The sequence below is a fragment of the Phyllostomus hastatus genome, unplaced genomic scaffold, assembly GCF_019186645.2.
Source record: "Phyllostomus hastatus isolate PE091 unplaced genomic scaffold, TTU_PhHast_1.1 phas_scaffold_193, whole genome shotgun sequence".
NCBI classification, from domain to species: domain Eukaryota; kingdom Metazoa; phylum Chordata; class Mammalia; order Chiroptera; family Phyllostomidae; genus Phyllostomus; species Phyllostomus hastatus.
Genome location: NW_025334015.1, coordinates 6,014,409 through 6,037,869, shown reverse-complemented (window position 1 = coordinate 6,037,869; position 23,461 = coordinate 6,014,409). Strand labels below are relative to the sequence as shown.

Sequence of the window (23,461 nt, the reverse complement as noted above, 5' to 3'; positions counted from 1 at the left end):
TAGTCTTTCCCATTTCCCCACAGGGTAACCTCTGATCTACTGAATATGCAAAGTTCATTTATTGGAAGGTAACATTATTGCTCATATTGCACTATTTGAAGACCATAAATATTGTGCAAAAATCTCATCTCAATCTATGAGGCAGAAATTATGTTATCTACTTTTTATTAAATTTCTGATGAACTAATAAATGACTGAAAAGTTCTTTGAAAAGATGGGATTCTCACTCCTATGACCAGTCTGTACATGGGCATGAAAGCTAAATGTTCAGGATTGTAGTCTCGGGTGACCCAGAAGTCCAGTGACAGGGAATGCAGGCAGAGTATGCCCACCGCTGGGCTCTCCTCCTGCTTTAGAGCCAGTCTTTTCAAGACTGTTCAAACTCACATTTCTTCCATAAGCCCTGTGGCTAGCACACCAGAAGTCTAACCTTCTCTCTGCAGGAAAGAAAAACTGTAGGAAAAAGAAGCCTTTCATGCCAGCCACACTCACTACTTCTGCTCACGAACACACAGCCACCTACCTCATTGTTGTTCATTTCTGAATCTCCTTTTCCTCTTCTTTTCACCTTCAAGACCCAGCTGCAAAGTCTTTGCTTATCACTCACAGTGAATGTGTACTGAATGCACTTTTGATTGTGCTGAGGGTTCTATACACATTACTTCACTTCACCCTAACAATAACCATGAGAGTATGTAGGAGTGGGGTGGGGGCAGAAAACATTGCTTTGCTTTACAGGTGAGAAGATAGAGGTCTGAAGAGGTTAAGAAACTTGTCCTGGGTCTCCAAGGACTGGCAATGCTGGTGTAGGAGCCCAGGGCCACCCAGAGCCTGGACTCTCCATACCAGAGACATCACTCACTGGCATTTCTGTCTCCCCATAGCTACCAACTTCAACTGATAAGCCCTGGGGTGACCCTCTTGACTTACTGGGGAAAAAAGGTATAAATGCTATTGTTTTATGTTTCTATTGTGATAAAAATATGTAACATAAGATTAACCATTTTAAACATTTTTCAGTGTACAATTTAGTGACATTAGTATATTCTTATTGTTGTGCAACTGCCACCACTGTCATCTCAGAATCTTTTTATTATTTTATGCTGGAATTCTGTACCCATTAAACACTGAATCTTCATTCCTCCCTAGTCCTATCCTCTATTCTATATCCTGTCTCTATGTATTTGACTGTCTTCAGGTACCTCATATAAAACTGTATGGAATCATACAATATTTGTCTTTTTGTGAGTTTATTTTCACTTAATGTTTGCAAGTTCTATCCATGTTATAGCATGGATCAACACTTCATTTCTTTTTAAGGTTGAATATTCCACTGTATATATATGCCATACATTTTTATCCATTCATCTGTCAATAAACATTTGGGTTTGTTTCTATTTTTTGGCTATTATGAATAATGCTGCTATGAAAATTGGTGTACAAATATCTGTTCAAGTCCCTGCTTTCAATTTTTATGGGAACATACCTAAAAGCAGGATTGTTAGATCATATTATAACTCTGTGTTTTATTTTTTGAGGAATCACCAAACTGTTTTGCACAGTAGTTGCACCATTTGACATTATCAACAGAAATGCACAAGGGTTTCAATTTTTCACATCTTGGCCAACATTTGTTATTCTGTTATTTTGGTAAGAACCTTTCTTAAGGGCATAAAGTAATGTCTCATTGTGTTTTTAATTTGCATTTTCCTAATGACTAGTAATGATGAGCATGATTTATCACATTTATTGACCATTCGTATGTCTTCTTTGGAGAAATGCCTGTTTAATTCCCCATATTTTATTGGTGGTGGTGTTTTTTTGTTGTTGTTGTATTGTAGGAGTTCTTTATATATCCTGATATTAATTGCTTATTATATATATGATTAGCGAATATTTTCTCCCATTTGGTGGATTGCCGTTTCACTGTGCTGATAGTGTCCTTTAATGAACAAGTTTTTTAAAGATTTTGATGAAATACAATTTATTTATTTGTTGTGGTGGTGGCGGTTACTGCGTATGCTCATTGCCAAATCCAATGTCACAAAGGTTTTCTCCTGTTTTCTTGTAAGTGTTTTATAGTTTTACCTTTTACATTTAGGTCTTTGATCCGTTTTGAGTTAATTTTTGTATGTGGTATAAGGTAGATAAGGATCTACTTTTCCAACACCATCTTTTGAAGAGATTGTTCTGTTCCCATTCGATGTCTTGACTCTCTTGTTGCAAATCAAGTAACCAATAAAGAAAACTCATAGATACATAAAAAAGAAAAAAGAAAATCAATTGATCGTATACAGAAAGACTTATTTCTGGTTTCTCTATTCTATTGTCTTATACATTTATCTTTATGCCAGTACCACATTGATTGTGATTAGTGTAGCTTTGTAGTAAGTTTTTAAATCCAGAAATTAGTCCCACAAGTGTGTGGTTTTTTTTTCAAGATTTTTTTTTGGCTTTTTAGCATTCTTTGAGATTTCACATGAATTTCAGGATAGGTCTTTCTCTTTCTGGAAACAAGTTGGGATTTTCATAGGGATGTCATTGAATCTATGTATCACTTGGCTAGTGTTGTTATCTTAATATTAAGTCTTTCAATCCATGAACTTGGATTGGCTTCCATTTATGTACATTAATTTATTATTAATTTATTAATTTATTTATTCGTTAATTTATTTCAGAATGGTTTTATAGTCTTTAGTGTAGAAATATCTCATCTCCTTGATTAAATTTATTCCTAACTTTTTTATTTTTTCTGATGTCAATATAAATGGAATTGTTTTATCAATTTCCTTTTCAGATTGTTCATTATTAGAGTAGGCATATGACTAATTTATGTGTGATGATTTTGTATTCTGCAACTATACTGAATTTGATTATTAGTTCTAACTGTCTTTTTGGAAATCGTTAGGGTTTTCTACATATAAGATCATGCCATCTGTGAACAGAGATAATTTTACTTCTTCCTTTCCAATTTGAATGCCTTTTTTTTTCTCATCTCATTGTTCTGGCTAAAACTTCAAATACAATATTGAATACAAGTGGTAAAATGGGTATCATTGTCTTGTTCCTGATCATAAAGGAAAATTATTCAGTATTTTACCACTGAGTATGGTGTTAACTGTGGGTTTTTCATATATATGTCCTTTATCATGTTGAGGATCTATGTGCAATTTTAAAACTTAGTGGAATGCCAAAAAAACGTGTGTTTTTACCTTTTGATAAATGTGTGTCAAATCTTCTTGAGAACAAACTGATTGGCAAGCATATATGTGTATTGGTAAAAGCTGAATATGTGTATTGGTAAAATCTTAGTACTTAATTATATTTGCATCATCAGAAAAATTATTTCAAAACTTGTGGTTCAGTGGTGATTGGTGGAGGGAGAGAAGGTCCATGTAAGAGGTTATTTATAGGAAAATGATAAAAATTACTAGAATATGATATCATGTAACATATAATGAGAGTCAATAATTTTCTTCTTTTATACAAGGTCAGGTTACAATAATTTTTGTTACTTCAACATGAAAAATAAGTTACTAGGGTACATTATGAAATTCTATAAAATCATGAAAAAATGATAAAAGCAAAAACAGACCACATCTTAAATATGTATATCTTTAGGCATGAAAAAGTCATTTTTGATCAAATTAAAAGTAATTTATGCTAAAAGGTTTGCTCAGGCCAAATATAATCAAATTCTGGAAGAAAATGGATGAAACTATGAGGCAAATACACAATCAGCTAGTAAATTTAGAAATAATAATAGTGAATATTTTGAGAGAGCTTACTATGAACCAAGAATTTTCTAAGTTCTTTATGTATAATAATATATTTGACCCTCACAACTACCCTAAAAGTTAGATGCTATATTTTCCCCATTTTACAAATGAGGAAACTGAGATGCAGAGAGATAAAAAATCTTGTCCAAGGTCACAGTTACTAAGTACTGAAGATACAATTCCACTAGGCAGCCTTCATTCCTAGAGTCAGCTGAATAATGTCCTCCCAAATATATTGTCTTTAATCCCAGGAACTTATAGATGTTTGTTATTTGAAAAAAAAAAGTCTGTTGGTATAATTAATTAAGAATTTTGAGATGAGGAAAATAAACTGGATTATCTGGGTGAGCCCTAAATGCCATCACATATGTCCTCATGAAAGACAACAGCGGGTTTACACAGACACAAGAATAGGGACACATGGAAGAGACAGCCACATGAAGATGGAGGCAGAGATCAGCATAATGCAGTCGAGGAAGCCAGAAGCAGTAAGGAGCTGATTCTCCCCTGATATCCCCAGACAGAGCACAGTCCTGCCAGATTTTGGTCTTCTGGCCTCCATACTGGGAGAAAATAAATTTCTGTTGTTTTAAGCCACCCAGTTTATGGTTATTTGTTATTTGTAGCCACAGGAAACTATTTTCACTCGATCAGGATGCTGGGGTATCTCCTGTGGGAAGATCTCACCCTCAGCTGCATCAGGTGAAATCATAGCAGCTCCCACAAATGCTCACAAAGACTTGGTGAAGGGAACATGCAGAGCCAGTTTGACCACTGGTTAAACAAATAGTTCAAGAGCACCAAACACTTTTCAAAGTGCTGTCCCATTGATCATATCATTTGACCATCTGACCTCCACCTAACTGTCATTGTACACAACAGGTGAAAAAGGACCACTTATTCAGTTTATGCATATAAGAGCTGAGACATGAACTCCAGCTTCCTACTTCAGAGCATTTCCAACTGTACCACCCTCTGACTCTAAAAGAAGAGAAAAGAAATAACAAGAAAGAGAGGGGAAACCATAATATTTGAGAATAGCACTTTGGAGTGTACAAGCCTCATGCATCTGTACTATTTAATTCTCATAACAATAAGAGGTTACTCTCACTACCCCTGTTCTACAGATTAAAAAACAAAAACAAAAGCTGGAAGAAGTCTAGAGACTTTTACCAAGACACGCAAGGACCAAAAGTGATTTGACCTTCAATCCCAAGCAAATTTTTCCACTGCAGATACTCTAGTATTTTTCATACATACGGGCCCAGGCCAAAAATGCACAAATACCATACCCAAGTGCACATGTTGGGGGTTTCTCCTTTAAAAATAAAAATAGTCTTGATGTAAAGTTAAAAACAGAAGGGTGATTTGCATAAGACCCTGAGCTCTCAATTACACCAATTACTTTATAATTATAGGCAATGCCATCCTGGTTTTTCAAAACTTACGTCTATTCTTAAAGAATCTGTCAGAAAGGAGGCTTCTTCTCAGGGAGAGATTCCAATTAGTATGCACGTTGCATGCAAAGGGGAGAAAACCTGCTGGAGCTCCAAGGAGGAAAAAAGAGACAGGAGCTTTTAAATGTCCCAGCTTAGCAAGTGGGCATGCTGGGAAATCAAGACCTCTGGGAAACTTCCAGCTCTCAGCTCTGGAGGAGGGTTATGTCAGGGCAAACTCAGCCTGAACCCTCTCACCCCTGCCTTTCTTCCTCCCACCTGTCTGTTGCCCCAGCAGCCGCCTCTAGACTTTGAGGTGCATGGAGGGAAGTTTTGCCTGCCAAACTTGGATTTCTCATAGCTTCAGGGAGAAATCAGTGGAATAGGTCTACCTAAATTCCTCCCACTCAAATCACTGTCTTCTCTTTTTCTTGTTTAGTGCCTGTGGAACAGGGAAGTATCATCATCTCCCCTATTCCAGGGCGTGTTCACTCAGAAAACTTTCTGAGAACGGGCATGGAAGAGTGGGTGGGCACTTGTAGGCAGTAAACTCAGCACTTTTTTTTTATCAGAAGTTCCCTTCTGTGGGTCTGGTTATTTCCACGCCCGAACTGCCCTGCCACCAGATCAGTAATTTGGGTCTTCAGATACTGTTGCTCGAAATACAGTTTTCTGCAGAGTCCTGATTTACCTACCCTGGGAGAGAAGGAGAGCTCAGTAAGTTGTAATATCCAGAAACCTTAGGGATCCTGGAGGCCAACTCATCATACTATATGGAGAGTAGCATTTTGACTCTCCCATTTGGGGGCAAAGTCCACTTGAATGACACTGGTCCAAATGGTAGGGTTAGTATGTAAAGTCACCATTGCATAAAGCATATATTTCTGACCCTCATGCCCTGTAAAAGGAGATGAGCAGTCGCACAACACAGGTAATTTGTTGTGCTTTGACAGATGGACCTCACCTGCCTTCTGACTGCCAGTGCAAGCAGGTAATGCGATACATCTGTGACCACTGTAAATTCGGAGCTCCATACTAAAACTCAGTACCAGTGCCTCTGTCTGCCTGTCTTCCTGTCTCCATATAAGGAGCTGCCTCCTTTACGTAACCATCAATCTCTAGGCTTGCACTGACTCTTCCAAGGTCCCTGTGTGAAAATTCACATTTCTTTGAACATCAGTGTCACTCCACCACACTGAATTTCTTTAGCAGAAACACCTCCAGTTACAGTTTGCTACACACCTTCATTCACGTTATCTCAGTCTCCTGGGCACATTGCTACCAAGGTGGCACTTCCTGTTGCTTCTCCATGCTCAACACTCTCCACAGCCATTCTTTAAAAGACTGGTAAAAGAAAAATCACAGGAAGAAAGACTAAAGAAAGGGGGCAGACACGGGCTTTGGGAGATGAGGGTTCTCAGTAGGGTTATGCCTGGAGTGGCTCCCCAGGCCAAGTTGTGCCGCCCGTCTGTCCCCTCTCACTGAATCCCAACCAGACACTGCATGAATGGAAAGCCTTTTCCTGATTGACTAACTGGGAATTATATTCTTTTTTGCTTCCATACCATGTTGTGTCTCAATTAAAATCATGTTTCTTATCTTGCCTCTTATCATAGCCATGAGCCTATGTCTCACCTTTCCTACTAATTGTCTTGAGTCCCTCACTACAGAGTCCAGTACAGATTAACTAATTCTGGGATTATCACTCAGAAAGTCTAACCAGTCTTGCCAAGACCACGTACATAACTGGCAAGGGCAGGACACACACTAATATTAGTGCACAGGTTGTGGTACACAGTGTTGTTTCTGTAACCTCTCTGCTCATGTTCAAGTCCCACTCAACAGGCTATGGGAGCTTGGGGAGGGTTTTAATCTCTCTGTGCTTCAGTTGCTTCATCGATAAAATGAAGAAAATAATAATGTCTACTTCCTAAACTTGTGAGGATTAAAGGAGTTAATGGGTGTAAAGAGATTAGAAAAAAGTCTGGTACAGAAAATACACTCACTAAATCTTAGGTATTCTTTTCCATACTTTAAATGTGCAGTGTTTTGTTTTTTTTCTTTTAAAGAAAGATCAAGAGAGAAAAAGAGATCACAAAAGGTCCTCCCTGATCTCCAATGTTCTTGGATGCAAGGTTAGAATACACAGATATCAGAACAAACCAACAAACAAAGCTTACTGCTCTCACACACAGTAAGTCACCCTGCCTCCTTTACCATATCTCTAATGGTGCTCCTTTTCATTCTCATGACCTGGTTTAAGCCCTCCTTCCCCAATGTTAGGTTTCAACTAAGCCCTACCCTCAATCCAACATGTGGGTGCCACCAGAAAAAGCTTGATAAAGGACACTTCCAACTATATGACTCCTATTATCCTGAGCCATCATTGGAAAATCTATATATCTACATAGATCTTAGGTATTTTTATCCATCTTTTTTCTTGTTCATGTTCAGTCACCATAAGCAGCCTTCACCCCTGACTCTGACACTTATAGGCTCTGTACTTTGCCTTTTCTGACCTTATATCCCTCCCTGTCCTTTCCAAGAACTGCGCCACTTGCCCTCTGGAACTCAAGGCCAATCATTAGTAAGACTCTCATGTCTTCACCTCCTTGTGTAAAGACTCCTTCACCCGTGTCTCTAACTAAAACCTGCTCTACCCTGGAGCATGGCTCTTCAGTCTTCTCAAAGGGTCCTCTGGCCTCGGGTCTTCCTGGTTTCATGTGCTCTGCTCCTTAGGGTTGTCTCCTTCTCTTCCCCTTGATCCCCTATACCTTGCTTGAAATTTTCATGTCACCTGACTAAACACCCATCCCCCATCATTGCTACAGTTATCTAGTGCCCCTTTTATCTTGAAGAATTTAGCCCCTGATTGTCCCTCTGTACAACATTATTTACTTCCTCATTTGTTGATTTAATATACAAATAATCATGCTGCCAACATTCTGAACTTTACTCCTCCATGGAGCATTTCCTCTTTTCTAACTCACCCATTCACCTGAATACTCATCCCCTTGGTTTTGTCATTACCAAACACTCCAGTCTTCTTGTAAGCATAATTTCAAACATCCCATATATTGACCACCACCTCCTTATGTTTCAAATCCACTTACTCAAGTAGCCTAGCTCCAGCAATCATTCTGCATCTCCCCCAGAATTTTCAGTACATTGATTCTACAACCCATCACTGTCCCTTACTTCCCCACAACCTCAGCTTAGATCCCATGTCAATCATTAGGCTGCAGCCCTCACTTTCACATTCAAATGTTTTTGCCCTCATTCTCTCTACCACCACTTACTTCCTTGCACTCAGATAAAGCAGTTATGTTTTGTCCAGTCAGATTGGGCTGCACTTGTACAACTAAACAAGTTCAGGAAAAACACACAATCATCCTGGCTTACTTTAACTCATGATCAATAAACTCAAGGGGCACTGTGACGCTATCCAGCATTCATAACTATGGTGCACTCACACCTCTCCTACTCTGCTAATTGGCTACAAATGCAGTCTCACCTTTAATGTTGGACAGCTCCTCCCCAGTCCTTACTCTCAAGTGACAGTCTTGTTTATATTTGATTAAGAAAATTGAAATAATATGAAAAGAATATACACGAGCTCCCGCCACACACCTATCCACATTCCAGCATTTATATTGTCCAGGCAGCATTCTCTCCTATCACTGTGAGTGACTGTGCTCCTGCCTAAGGCAGCCTTCCACCTGTCCATTTGGTCACATTTCTCCTCACCTATTCAAGAACAATGCTCTAGCAATTTTCCCTCTTTCTCCTGAAGCATCGATTTTTCTCACTGCCCTGAATCTTTTTCATCAACACACAAACATACTGCTATTTTTCCTGTTTTTAAAAAAATCTCTCAACCATGCTTTCTCCTCTAGCTGTCCCCCATTTCTCTCTTTCCCTAGAGAAAAATTCCTTGAAAACCTTGTCTATGAAGACATCTCCCATTCTGTCTTGAAATCATTCGATTTAAGGTTTTACTCCCACCTTTCACCAATACTGCTCTTAAGAGGCCACCAGTGTCATCCATGCTGCTAATGTCAATGTTGCTTTTTAGTCCTCACTTTCTTAATTATCATCAGAATTTTACTCTGTTGATCACCTTTTTTCACCTTAAACACTCTTTGAGCATGGCTCCCTGGTATCACACATCCACCTGGTTTTTAAAACATTTTACGTCCCTTCTCAGGTACCCCCATGGTTCCAACTCACTCACCTCTAAAGTCTACAGTGTCCCAGGGCTCAGATATTAGACCTCTTCTCTATCTACCTCCACTGCCTAGGTTTGGTCATCCAGTCTCTGGTTTTCAATACCATCTATGTGCTAATGTCTCCCAGATGTGTATCTCTAGATGAAACCTTTCTCCAGACTTAACTTATGTATCATACTTCCTGGTAAACCTTCTCATATGAATGTCTAATGAACATCTGAAACCTAATATACTTACAATTGTGTTCTTGATATACCCAAACCTGTTCTTCTCACTTTCTTCTCAGTATCAGTGAATGCAACTTCACTCTTTTGACTGAGGTTAAGAACATTGGCATCACCTTTGACATCTCCCTATTTATCATCCCACATCCAATACCTTAGCAAAAGCAAGCACCATTCCTTTACACATACAGAGCATTTGACCTCTTCTCTACTCCATTGCTATCGCTCAAGTGCAAGCCCCCATGCTCCATCTGCACTAGGATAACAGCAACAACTCTGGTGCTGCCTTTTGCTCTGCCCTTTCCTTTGTCTTCTGCATGGCTATCACAGGCATGTTAAATAGGCCAACTCATTTCAGTTTTCTGCTGAAACCTTCCAGAGAGTTCTCAGTTCAGTCCAGGAGACATAATGAGGCTTTGTGACCTGCCAAGCCCACACTGCCTGCCTTCCCCATGCATCTGTGACTCCCCTACTCTCAGCCCTATTATCTCTGCTCCAGTCACATTAGTGACCTCGTGGCACCTGAACTATCACAGGCATCCTCCTGCCTTCAGACCAAGCACTCACTGTTTCCCTTCTTATACTGTCCTCCAAAATCTACTCAGCTCCTTTAAGGCTTTGCCTAAATTTCACCATCAATGAGGACTTCTCTGAACGTCCAATCTAGAACATCAACTCTCTTTACATTTCCCTTCTCTGACTTATCTTCTCCCAGGAACTGCTCCTTTTCTAATTACTATACATTTTATTTATTCATCTTTCTTGTTGTCTTCTAGACTCTGTTTCATGAAGGAAAGTAGTTTTGTCTGCTTTGTTTCCTGCTATATCCCCAGGGCCTACAACAATGCATGACACATAATAGGTGCACAATAAGTAATGACTGATAATCAGTATTCTGTCTGTCATCAAAACATGTAAACTAGAGCTTTTGATTTCACCAACCCCACTTACACACACACACACACACACACACACACACACACACACACTTAATTTATTGCCCAGTATTCTTTCATCAAAGCTAGGATCCTGGGATTCATCCTTAATTCTTCCATTCCCCATGTTCGCCAGACCCAATCTCAATAGGCTTGGCTACTTGACCTTCAACACACACTCTAACTTCAGCCCCAGAGTCCATTCTTCCTTCTTCTCACCCCACACCTTCTGCTACTGCCTCTTGAGTGGAAATCTCCCTCTTGACGGTGTTTAGCTGCCTCACATGGGTATCTCCTGTACTCTCTTCTACTCACTCAGTTCTTGTCACTTTGGCCTTCATCCAATCCCACCGTTGTTTCTTGAGCAGCTGTCACAAGGGCCAGCATGTCTTTTCCCTGAATGTTTTTTCCTAGGTCTATGTCTGGGTACCATTTCTTCCTTCAGGTTTCAGTCTAATCCCCCCAGGAAACCTTCCCAGAACAGTGCAACCACCCTTTTTAAAGTAGCTCCCACCCACCCATTCACCCCTCCCTTCACTACTTCCAGCACCAAGATTATTTCCCTCTAAGCACATATCAAACAGCAATCGCCTCACTTATTTATATGCATGTTTCTTTTTCATATATGCATTAAAACTATAATGTCTTTAAAATCAGGAACAAAGTAAGTAATAAGTAAATAGTCAGTCCCCAAATGCATAAATGGGTGAATGAATACTATTTTAGAATTGCTGCAATCTCTGAAGCCATCCAGTGCCTCTCCCTGCCCCTAGGAATAGGTGTTGTACAGAAGCAGCAACGAAGACCAAGTAAGAGAACCCTAAACATCTGGCCACCAAGCTGAGGGAGCTTGCTTCCTGATCTTCATAGCCCATCTCTCTGAGTTTTGTGGGAATGAGGAGTGTCCTCTTCATTAAGCAGCACTATCCCAAACAATGTTATTTGAAAGGACTAAAGAAACAACAAATAACTCATCCCAAAATAACCCTTACTTGACTTCCAGCTGCTCCAAGCAGCTAGGTGCTTTTTCTGAGCCAGAGAGCTTCTGTCTCTACACTAATAAGACAAGGAGAAAATCAAGCGCATTGAGATATGCTAAAAGGGGTCATTGTCTGTTTAATTGAATTTATTGGTGTGATATTGGTTAATAAAATTACACAGGTTTCAGGTGTATAATTCTATAACACATCATCTGTATATTGTATTGTGTGCTCACCACCACAAGTCAAGTACCCCTTCCATCACATTTTATCCCCTTTTACCCTCTTCTACCTCCCCACCCCCTTTCACTCTGGTAATAACCATACCGTTGCCTATCTATGAGTTGTTGATTTTTTTTTGCTTAATCTCTGTACCTTTTTCACTCAGTCCCCCAACCCTCCCCTCTGACAGCTGTCAGTCTCTTCTCTGTATCTATGAGTTTGTTTTTATTTTGGTTGTTAATTTATTTTGTTCAATAGATTCCACATGTAAGTGAAATCACATGATATTTATCTCTCTCTGACTGGCTTATTTCACTCAGCATAATACTCTCCAGGTCTATCTATGCTGTTGCTAAAGGCAAGATTTCTTTCTTTTTCACAGTTGAGTAGTATTCCAATGGTGTAAATGTACAATCAACTCCCTTTATCATTATATAGTATCCTTCTTTGTCTTTACAATATAACCTTTGTTTTAAAGCCTATTTTGTCAGATATAAGTCTTACTGACCCAGCCTTTATTCATTTTTATTTGCATGGAATATCTTTTATATCCCTTTACTTTTATTTTTAATATACTTTATTGATTATGCTATTACAGTTGTCCCATTTCCCCCGCTTCATTCTCCTCCAAACTGCACAACCTCTCCCACTTTAGTTCATGTCCATGTGTCATAAGTTCTTTAGCTTCTACATTTCCCATACTATTCTTGCCCTCCCCCTGTCTATTTTCTACCTACCATCTATGCTATTTATTCTCTGTACCTTTTCCCCCCTCTCTCCTCCTCCCACTCCCCTGTTGCTAATCCTCCATGTGATATCCATTTCTGTGGTTCTGTTACTGTTCTAGTTGTTTGCTTAGCTTGTTTTTGTTTTTGTTTTAGGTGTGGTTGTTGATAATTGTGAGTTTGCTGTCATTTTACTATACATGTTTTTTATCTTTTTTTTCTTAGATAAGTCCCTTTAACATTTCATTATCATAAGGGCTTGGTGATGATGAACTCCTTTAACTTGACCTTATCTGAGAAGCACTTTATGTGCCCTTCCATTCTAAATGAAAGCTTTGTTGGATAGAGCAATCTTGGATGTCGGTCCTTGCCTTTCATGACTTGGAATACTTCTTTCCAGCCCCTTCTTGCCTGCAAGATCTCTTTTGAGAAATTAGCTGACAGTCTGATGGGAACTCCTTTGTACGTGACTGTCCCCTTATCTCTTGCTGCTTCTAGAATTCTTTCATTTTAATCTTGGGTAATGTAATTATGATGTGCTTTGGTGTGTTCCACCTTGGGTCCAACTTCTTTGGGACTCTTTGAGCTTCCTGGACATCATGGAAGTCTATTTCCTTTGCCAGATTGGGGAAGTTCTCCTTTATTATTTGTTCAAATCACTTTTCCACTTGTTGTTCTTCCTCTTCCCCTTCTGGCACCCCTATAATTTGGATCTTGGAATGTTTCAAGATGCCCTGGAGGTTCCTAAGCCTCTCCTCATTTTTCTGAATTCTTGTTTCTTCATTCTTTTCTGTGTGATTGTTTCTTTCTTCCTTCTGGTCCACTCCATTGATTTGAGTCCCAGTTTTCTTCCCATCACTATTGGTTCCCTGTGCATTTTCCTTCATTTCACTTAGTGTAGTCTTCTTTTGTTCATCTAATTTGCAACCAAAATCAACCAATTCTGTGATCATCCTGATCACCAGTGCTTTGAACTGTGCATCTGATAGGCTGGCTATCTCTTAGTCACTTAGACATATTGGCTCTGAGACTTTGATCTGTTCTTCCCTTTCGGCCATTTTTTTTGGGGGGAGGGGGTCTGGCTGCACCTGTTTCATATGGGGGTGGAGCCTTAGGTGTTCACCAGGGTGGGGCAACCCAGTTGCTGGGTTGTGACTCTGTATGTGGGGGTGGGGTCAGAGAGGGAACAATGGCGCTTGCTCCGCTCTCATATTTCAGCCCATCTGCCACTTCCCACAAGCAAATTGGGCCTTTCTGGTGCTGATTCCCACGTGGGTGGGTTTGTGTATGTTCTAGGACCTTGTGGGTCTCTCCAACAAACTCTCCTGTGAGGCTGGGAGTCTCTCCTGGCACTTAAACCCCTACAAGTGTTTTCAATAGGTGCTTTTAGGCTTTATTTCCCAGCGCTGGGGCCCACGGTTGCTCAGTCTGTCTCACTCCGTTTTCACGCCTGGTTTATCTGCACACAAATGTGTGTCCACGGTCAGCCAGTGGCCTTGCGCGCTTCACTGGGTCTGCCCATTGCCACCCCACACCCGGGGTCTGCCAGCCGCTGCCTGTGTGCCTGGGACCACCACCCACTGCTTTTCCTGCCGTGACCCCTCTCCGCCAGGTGATGACTCCGCGCCTCTTACTGGTCTGGATGAATGGTTGCCGGAAGTCCGCACAGTTCAATTTTCCGTCAGATCTGGTTTGGGGTACATTTTTTGTTTCTAAATTTTTATTGTCCTTAATTTTGGTTGTGCGAGGAGGCACAGTGTCTCTACCTATGCCTCCATCTTGGCTGGAAGTCCTGTATCCTTTTACTTTTAATCTATGTATATCTTTTGTTCTGAGGTGGGTCTCTTGTATACAGCATATATATAGGTCTTCTTTTCTTATCCAGTCAGCTACCCAATGTCTTTTGATTGGTACATTTAGGCCTAAAATGTTTCTGTTGAGAAATCATCTGACAATCTTATGGGAGCTATCTTGTAGGTAATTGCCTTTCTCTTGCTGCTTTAAGATTCTCTCTTTGTCTTTAACCCTTTCCATTTTAATTATGATGTGTCTTGGTGTGGGCCTCTTTGGAGTCATCTTGTTTGGGACTCTACATTTTCTAAATCTGTGTGTTGTTTTCCTTCACCAGGTTAGGAAAGTTCTCAGTCATAATTTTTCAGATAGGTTCTCAACCCCTTGCTCACTCTTTTCTCCTTGCTTCTATGATTAGGTGTGTTCTGCTACCTTGTCTCCCAAATGGCTGGTTCGATCCTCTGCATCATCCAACCTACTGTTTATTCCTTCTAGTGTGTGTTTTATTTCAGATATTGTATTATTCATTTCTGACTAGTTCTTTTTCTATATTTTCTATACCCATTTTCATGCTATCGTAATTCTCACCAAGTTCTTTGTAGTTCTCACTACGTTCCTTGTAGTTCTCATAAGTTCCTTGAACATCCTTATAACCATTCTTTTGAACTATGTCTAGTAAATTGCTTGCCTTCATTTCCCTTAGCTCTTTTTCTGGGGATTTCTACTGTCCTTTCATTTGGGACATGTTTCTTGATCAGCCCATTTTTGCTGCCTCTTTGTGATTGTTTCTATGCATTAGGTAGACCTGCTACAAATCCTAGTCTTGGCAGGGTGATCTTCTGTAGTGGGTATCCTGTGGGACCCACTGACACAGTCTCCTTGACATCCTGAGCTGGTTGGTCCAGAAATGTCCCTTGTGTGGGTAATGTGGGACCTCCTGTTGTAACTGAGTCTTGATTGCTATTGGCTCATCCATGCATGGTATCGACCTTCAGGCTGGTTGACTGTAAAGATTAACCCTGACTGCAGTATATAAGCTACTATTCAGGTGTGGACCACATGGAGCAGAATTAGCCTTAGCAGGGTCTGGTGCCTACCAACATCTCCCTTTGGATATACTGTTTGTGAAACTAATTGAATCCTGTTCTGATGTTTTTTGAAGCTGGCCAGTTGGCATATTGGTTCTAGGGCCTCTTTGGAGGGACTCTGGTTCAGCCCAATGTCAATACTCTGTCTGTGACTGGTCCTGGGCAACCTGTTTGGAGTTACAAAGCATTCCACTGTTTGTGCCTGCCTCTGCCGGGCCTAGGTGTGCATGGGAAGGATCAAGTTGTGCACCAAGACTAATTTTTAGCAGCACTGGCCTGGGGCATGTCATCAAAAGTCCCAAGAAACCCTGGATTCCACCTCCACCTGCCTCCACCTGCTGCCTGCCAGTTAGGCTCAGTCACTGAAAGATCCTCTGGTGGTATGGAAGTTGCATGAGGTAGGTTCTCAGTGAGTCACCAGGTAGGGGTGAGTGGTATTCACTAGATCTGTACAGACTTAAGCTCAGTGCCAATGCTGGGTCTGAGGCCACTCTGCAAATACCGGATAGGTACAGTAAGACTAGCTGATACCTGCTGGGTGCTCACACACCTTTGTGGTGGAAAGGGTCTCAAGGAGTCATCAGGTTGAGGCCAGCAGAGTTTATCAGGCTAAAACAGACCAAGGTTTGGCCATTTGAGGGGAGGGCTCTGCACAGGCCAGGCATGTGAGGGAAATATTTCCCCTGTCCTTGAGCCACACTATTTAATGTGTCCTGGATTCTGCCAGTAGCCCCATCTTAACAGGGTGGGGCTGCAGGAAGTCAAAAGAGGAGGTGCCTGTTAGGCTTGAGAAAAGGTGAAGAAAGCAGTCCTCATCCCAGAGCCACACAACTCAGTCTGTCCTGGATTCTGCCCAGACCTTGACAGGGCCGATCCACCAGGAGTCAGAAGGGTGGGGCCACTGAGAGCCTGGGATATGCCAATCAGGTTCGAGGAAAAGTAGGGAGAATGGCCCTCACTCAAAAGCCACATAACTCAGTCACTGACACTCTCTGAGTCTGCCCAGCCCTCTATAGCCAGGCTGAGGCAGCTGACAGCTCAGCAGGGTACAGTCTCTGCAAGCTGGGGCCACAGGGAGGTCAAAGGCTGGAACTATTGCATTTCCCCCAGGCTGCTGCCATATGGAAGGGAGCACTCCACCCAAGAAAGATGGTGTCCGCAGTATGGAGAGGGATTCAGCACAAAAGGCCTGGTGGCCATCCCCTCAGCTCTCTCCCAATTACAAATGCTGGTCTCACTTCACATAACTCTAGTGCATACCACCTTCCCTCCACCAGACTCCAGGATGAGTGGTTGTAAATGAGATGTTATGCATTGGCCCTTTGAGGCTGTGCCTGTGTCTCTAGCAGACTCCTATTTCTCCCTGGCAAACAGAATCCTCACTGATTTTCACAGCCAGATCTTATGTGAGCACTTCTTCTCAGCTCTGGTGCCCTGGGCCAGGAGAGCCTGGCTTGAGTTGAGATCCCATGCTTCTCAGAGGAAATTGTTGAAACTGAGATATCCCCCCAGCATCTCAGCCACCACCTATGGAGCAGGCCAGCCTTTTCCTGTCTCCATCTTTCCTACCAGTCTCAATGTGGCTTCTTTTGTAAATCCTTGGTTATAAGACTTATCTTCAACTAGTTTTCAGTTGGTTATTCAGGTTTATTCCTTTAAATCTTAGTAGTAGTTCCAGTTTGGTCCCAGGAGGAAGTGAGTATACCTCCACCCTATCTACCACCCTCCTGGATCCCCCAGGGCATTGTCTTCCATTCACTTATGAAGATGAATGCCCCTGGCTTTTTTCCATACAGATCTTTAGTGAAAAGTTTTAAATTCTGCACTTAGCATTTGTCTGCGTACAAAGAGTCATTGAATGACCCTATTATGAAATTTACAAACTAGATGTGCTGAGAAAAATGACACATGTTAAACAATCAGCAAACAATATGATGAAACATAACTAAGCACTGAGTAGTACCATTCAGGTTCAGAGAAAATTGAGGACTAGAGTAATTGGAAAAGACTCCTTGGAGGAGTTTCAAACCACATGTTGAATGGTATGCAAAGTTGAAGAAAAAGAAGGTGGTGCAAAAGAAGGGAAACATTTGCAAAGACTCAGAGTAAGAATGAACCTGGAGTGATACAACTGGCCTGATCAAATTTTGGAGGGGAGGATTTAGAACCTAAATATGTAGCTGTGAGCTCAAATTCACTACTTATACAGTGAGTATTGGCACAAAAAGTTACTTGACCTCTCTGAGCCTTTACTTCACCTGCTAAATAAAAGTATTACCAGCAATACCCCTTTACCCACCTCAGAGAACCCTAGTGGGATCAGAGGAGGGGCTGGGTGTAGAAGAACTGTGCACAGGAAGCACAGCAGGGAGTGTGAGGCAGCTGGCTAAGCCTGGGCCAGCCTGTAGAAGTCTTGAAAGCCAGGCTGAGCTTTAGAACATCTTGCCTTGGGAAACTAGTGAGTGCTCCTCAGCTTGGATGTAACAAAATGCAGACTTGGTGAAAGAAATGTTTTTGTCATACTGAATACAAGATGGCTGGAAAGCCAAGGCCATGTGCAAGGGAGCAACAGCTGCTTCTTACTCGACAAGTAAAAGATGTTACAAAGGGCATCATCCCAGGATTTTAAAAAGTGCTCTTTAAGAAAAGCCATTATGCCTTAAAGTTATACATTTTTTTAAAGATTCTGCCTTAGGTTTATTTATACAAATAACACAGGAGGACACCAGCCCTGTGCAGACAGCTGCTCAGGGGTCACACTAGTCCTTCCATCCTTGCATCGGCAGAGAGAAGCCTCTACTGTGGAGCCTTCGTGGAAGCCTGAGCACCTTTGGGAACCTGAGCCCCAGCTGCAGCTGCAGCTGCATCCTGGGGCTTGGTTTAGGCCTTGGCTTTGGACTTTGTCCAGCAGAACCTGAGACCCTTGGTGATGTGGGCACAAGCACATTTTCTAGGCTTAGGGTGAGTGATGTAGGCAAGTTGACTGAGCTTGCAGCTGCCACATTTTGGGATCTTGGGCTTGATCTCCTTGGGCTTTATGAGGGCCTGATAGCCTCAGCACACACACTCACGATCTTGGCATTGTCAGCCTACATCTTCTGCAGGCTCTTCTTATTGTGCTTCTTGGCAAAGTGCATGTTCCTTGGGAATTTAAGGACCACTTCCTTAAGAGATTTGTATCTTTTTGATCAAGGATTCTTTGTGCCATTTCTCTGCCATTTTCAGGATTGGTTGTGCATGGTGGGGTTCCTAGAATCTGCCATATCTGCACCAGAGCCTGTGATCCCCAAAGCTCCTTGAACCAGAAAAGAAAGAGCCATAGCTTTCTTGTAGCATTGTCTCTGCAAACAAGAGTTTGGCAACTTTTTGTGGTAAGGCTTTGTTCCTCCCTAAATAACGCCACTGGTATTTAGAGTATGAGAAACCCACCAGTTTGTTGGGCATTTTGCTAGCCTCCAACTAGGAAAACATGATCTCCCAGAAATGAGCCAGCAAAACAGTGGAAATTTTTTTGACACCTCAACTTTCCCTGCCTTTCTGATTATGGGTCATGAATCCTAGAGAAGACTTTGCCCTAACACAGAACACTATGTATGGGGGATCCCTGCAGCATGTTTCTTAGCCTGTCCACCCCCACCCCATGTAAAACATCATATGCAACCTCCTTAGTGAGAACAGTGCTGAATTTTGAACAAGTGCATCTGAGCTCAGGGCCTGGTGCTGTCCCTTACTAGATAATTGTATTCATCAAGTCATATACTCTCCCATCTTAAGTTGCCTTCTGTATAAAGGGAGAGATTAGTTCACTTCAGAATACCACAAATTTATCTAATTACCAAGATCCCCTGGGATGCATATTTAAATACAGGATCCCAGGTAGTATGGGAAATTCTCATTCATTCATTCAGTCTCAGGTACAGGCCTGGTGATTCCTATTTTTAACATGGACCCAAGATGAATCACAACATTTGGGACCCACTGACTCTCTGAGACTCCATTCAATACCAGTATTTGTGGGTCCTCTGACTGGTTTGATGGAGCAGTCTTCACAAGATAAAAAAGGGAACATCCCTGTTTTTATTGCAAACACCTTCCTGAGTTCTTTCCTACCACTGTCTGCCTTTGAGCACATGGCTGGTGTTGGAGATAGTTGCCTACTTATCTCCCTCTTATAGTCTGTGAGCAACATGGGGGCAGAGGACATGTCTTATTCATGTCTCTGTCTGCAGCACCTAGCACACTCCTAGCACGGAGTAGGCCGATGACTAAATTTAGATCAATAGTGCCTTCAGTTCTGTAGATTTCTGTACTTTCTGTCCCTCTCACCTCCTCCTGTGGCCAAGCAGACACTTGAATTAAGATCATAATTGACAAGTCAGATGTCTGCAGTTTCAACTTGGACATCTGTCTGAGTCTCAAGGAATGCTTATATCACCAAGTGCAGCACAGCCTAGAGAGACATGGCTGCCTTCTCCCCTCCCCCATCAAGCCTGGCCAGCTGAGACCATCAGTGATGAGGGCAAGTTGAGAAAAGCAGGGGGGCTCCCAGTCTGTGGGGTTACCACTCAGGCCAGCGTTCTGAGTTACATTCTGGGAAGAAAACTGGCCTCCTCCCAGCAGAGAGCTGGGCTGCAGCCCCTGACCTGGGCCTCATGCTGCAGCCCTGCTTTCATTTTCCAGCTCAGCCTCACCCTCCTCCCCAGCCAGTGCTCCTCATGAGAAAGGAGTGTGTTTAAGATTCCTGGCACGGCACAGGGTATAAGAGGCGATTCCAAGCATCTTGCTGCAGAGTGAACTAATCCTACCAGGTTAATTCCCCCCTCAGTTTATTCCATCTTATTAGAGCCGGCAGGCACCCTGCGATGCTTCATTACCTGTGCCACTCCAAGTCAAGTCTCTCTTAATGAGCTGAGCAATGTGGGGAGCTCCCTGCTAAGCACCCCAGATGGATGTGATTGTCCTAGAAAGGGAAAAGCCCTGAGTTCCCCAGCCCTGTCCACAGGGCAAAGCTATAATGAAGGAGAATGGAGTTGCTAAAGGGCTGACAGTGCTCCTGTGCCTGGTGCAGGTCAGAAGGGGACAGAGGGAACTGCCCTTTCCCCCCTCACCTGCCCCCAGTCTCTCTCCCTTCATTCAACTTGACAGCTTACAGGGAATGCTTACTTTATGTCAAAGACCCTAGGCTGAAAAGATCCCTTGCTCTGCTAACTTAATCCAACTGCCACCTCAATCATCACACCCTGTTTTCCAACAGAGAGAGTGTCATTTCCTCTAAAGGTCTCATTTCGAGGGCCTTTGAAATTACCCCAGGAAATAAGAAAAGAGATCGGGTTTTGCACTGGCAAGTGGGAAAAGGGGCTGTGAGTACGTGGACTGTGCAGGTAGGTGAGGGTGAGATGGAGGCCAAGAAGGGGGAGGCAGTGCTGCCAGCATGGCACATCTTCATCCTTCCCCACTGAGCCCTCTGTCTGTGTGAAAGAGATCTCACTAATGAATCAAGTCCTCTCCACCTCAGTGAGTGAGAGCTCCTGCCAGAAGATAAAATACTGCAGCCACCAGCGGAGGGTGGCCGACTTGGCACGGCGGGCTAGGGTGAGGCGGCAGATTCATCAGGGGGCACAATTATTTCACCAGCATGCTATGCCTCTATTCCCAGAAACCTCAGCTGCCCAGGGCACTCTTGCTCACTCCCTCTCTCTCTTGCTTTGTCTGATTTGCATTTTGTCCCCACACCCCACACCCCCACACCCCCACCATTTCTCTGAGCTCAGGCCCCCTGCTCTTGCTGGGTGGCATGCAATTTGCTACATTCTGTGTGCTCCTTTCATGAGCTTGTGTCTGTGTACATTTTTGTCTTTTACTACATTTCTCAACTTCTGGGGTCCAAAGGGAGGAGGAAAGAGAAAATGACTAAAGGGAGAATGCCTGTTTTTGGGGGCTGGGGCAAGGGGGCTGCCACACATCAAAGGGCCTTTGCATGCATTGCATGAAGGAAAAAACCCAGAGAGGGAGTGGACAGAAAAAGGGAAATTGCTCACTGAACACACTATGGTTTCTGGCATAAAAGGGTTGCAGACAGAATGCTCCCTGTGAGGCTTCGTTCATGGCTGGAGGGGGGAAGCAAGTCACTTTTCAGAAGGAAACCAAACTAATATACTCCTGAGAAAACAAAAGCAAATGGGCTGTGGGTATCAGCAGTCAATCAAAAGATTATGGAGATTCTAAGGGTTTTTTCTACCATATCAGCTAGATCCTGCTGATCTACCTGGCTTCCATACAGGTCCATACCCTTCTCTCCTTGACCCTTGACTACAGGTGAAGATGACTGACTTGCCTACCAGAAGAGGACCAGTTTCCAGTCCAGTCGTAAAATTCCTCAGTGTCTCAGTTTCTCTTTCTATTAAAGGGGTACTCTGATAACATCCCCACCTATGTCGAAGAAATTGAGATCATCTTTAGATGTGAAAATACTTTGAACTCATCGGATGGTGATCACTATTCCAACAAGGGAGTGGAGCAGGTTTGCCTCCTTTAGAAAGATAAAGGGCAGAGTCCTGGCCAAGATGACAAAGTAGGTGAACACTATGCTCTCCACCCGATAGGACCACATCAGAATTACAACTAAATTATAGAATAATCAACCTGAAGAACCATCTGAAAACTAGCTAAACAGATGTCCTATAACTAAGGATATAAAGAAGACACTATGTGGAGACTGGTAGGAGGGGCAGACAAACAAAAGGGCTGACCTCACATTCATGTGTGGCAGTTGAGAATCTGGAGAGGTATCTCAGCTGCATAGACCCCCCTGAGAAGCAAGCAGTCTCAGCCCCACACCAGGCTACCCAGCCTTAAGCACCAGTGTCAGGAAGAAGAGCCCCACAACAGCTGGCTGTGAAATCCAAAGGTACTCTCTCCATGAGGGTAAGATGGAAGGCTGCTGGAAACCCAGACAACTACTTAAAGGGCCTGCACACTAATTCATTGTCTGGTGGGCACTCATCCTGGGGTGCTGCAAAGGGATAGTGGCTCGGGAAGCACCCAAGACATGCAGCTAGAAAGTGAGTTCTTCAAAACAAGGGCTGGAGGGACAGTAGGCAATGTCTCTGTGTTAAGGCCTCCTCCCACACAGCAAGCAGGCAAGTGCCATCTTACCTGTGTTAATGCCCTCCACCCACATGGCCAGATCTGAGTCTGAATTAGCATGCTGAACTTCAGTTGCTCCATCCTGATGACTCCCTGAGACCCTGACCAACATAACTCATGCACCAGGAGCTATTTCAGTGATAGGCAGCTGGCCTAAGCCTGTGCTTTTAAGTCTTTCTTAAAAACTCTCCCCTGGCTAATGTGGCTCAGGGGATTGAGTGCCAGCCTGTGAACCAATGGGTCACCAGTTTATTTCCCAGTCAGGGCACATGCCTGGGTTGCAGGCCAGGTCCCCAGTGGGGGGCACATGAGAGGCAATCATACACTGATATTTCTCTCCCTCTCTTTCTCCTTCCCTTCCCCTCTCTCTAAAAATAAATAGATAATTTTTTTAAAAAAAAAGGAAATAAAGAAAAAGAAAAATAGTATTAAAAAAACTCTCAAAGTTCTGTAGGCCCCAGATAAGCAGCTGGCCATACTGTGCCCTGTGCTTTTTGTTTAGTGGCCCATGGCTCAGTGCTGGTGCCAAGTCTGAATCTGCATTAACCTAGTGAATGCCACTTTCCCAACCCCAGTGAATCCCTGACACCCCGCCTCAAACAACTCACATAATGCCTAAGGCTCTTCCAGCAGCTGAGCCTTATGGGAAAACAGGAGATAGCAGCAGGCCTTGTGAGTGCCCTGCAACTTTTGCTAAGCTGTCCCAAGCCTGGTCTAGGGGCAATTGACCTCACTTTACAATGCAGTCTCTCCCTCATGTCTCCAGGTAAAGTGAAGGCAGCTACTAACTGCAGATCACTGTGTAGTTCCTACTGGGTGGACTTGGGCTGGTCACAGGCAGAAGCTGACCTTGGCCTGCACAAGAGCTCCTCCCAAGAGGCCCCAGAACCAACAACACAGTGGCCA

At 42.8% G+C, this 23,461-nt stretch overlaps 1 pseudogene; it reads right to left on the bottom strand.

Annotated features, from left to right (window-relative positions):
* Nucleotides 1-18,205: 18,205 nt before the first annotated feature.
* On the bottom strand, nucleotides 18,206-18,696 carry LOC123832609 (annotated as a pseudogene).
* Nucleotides 18,697-23,461: the final 4,765 nt, after the last annotated feature.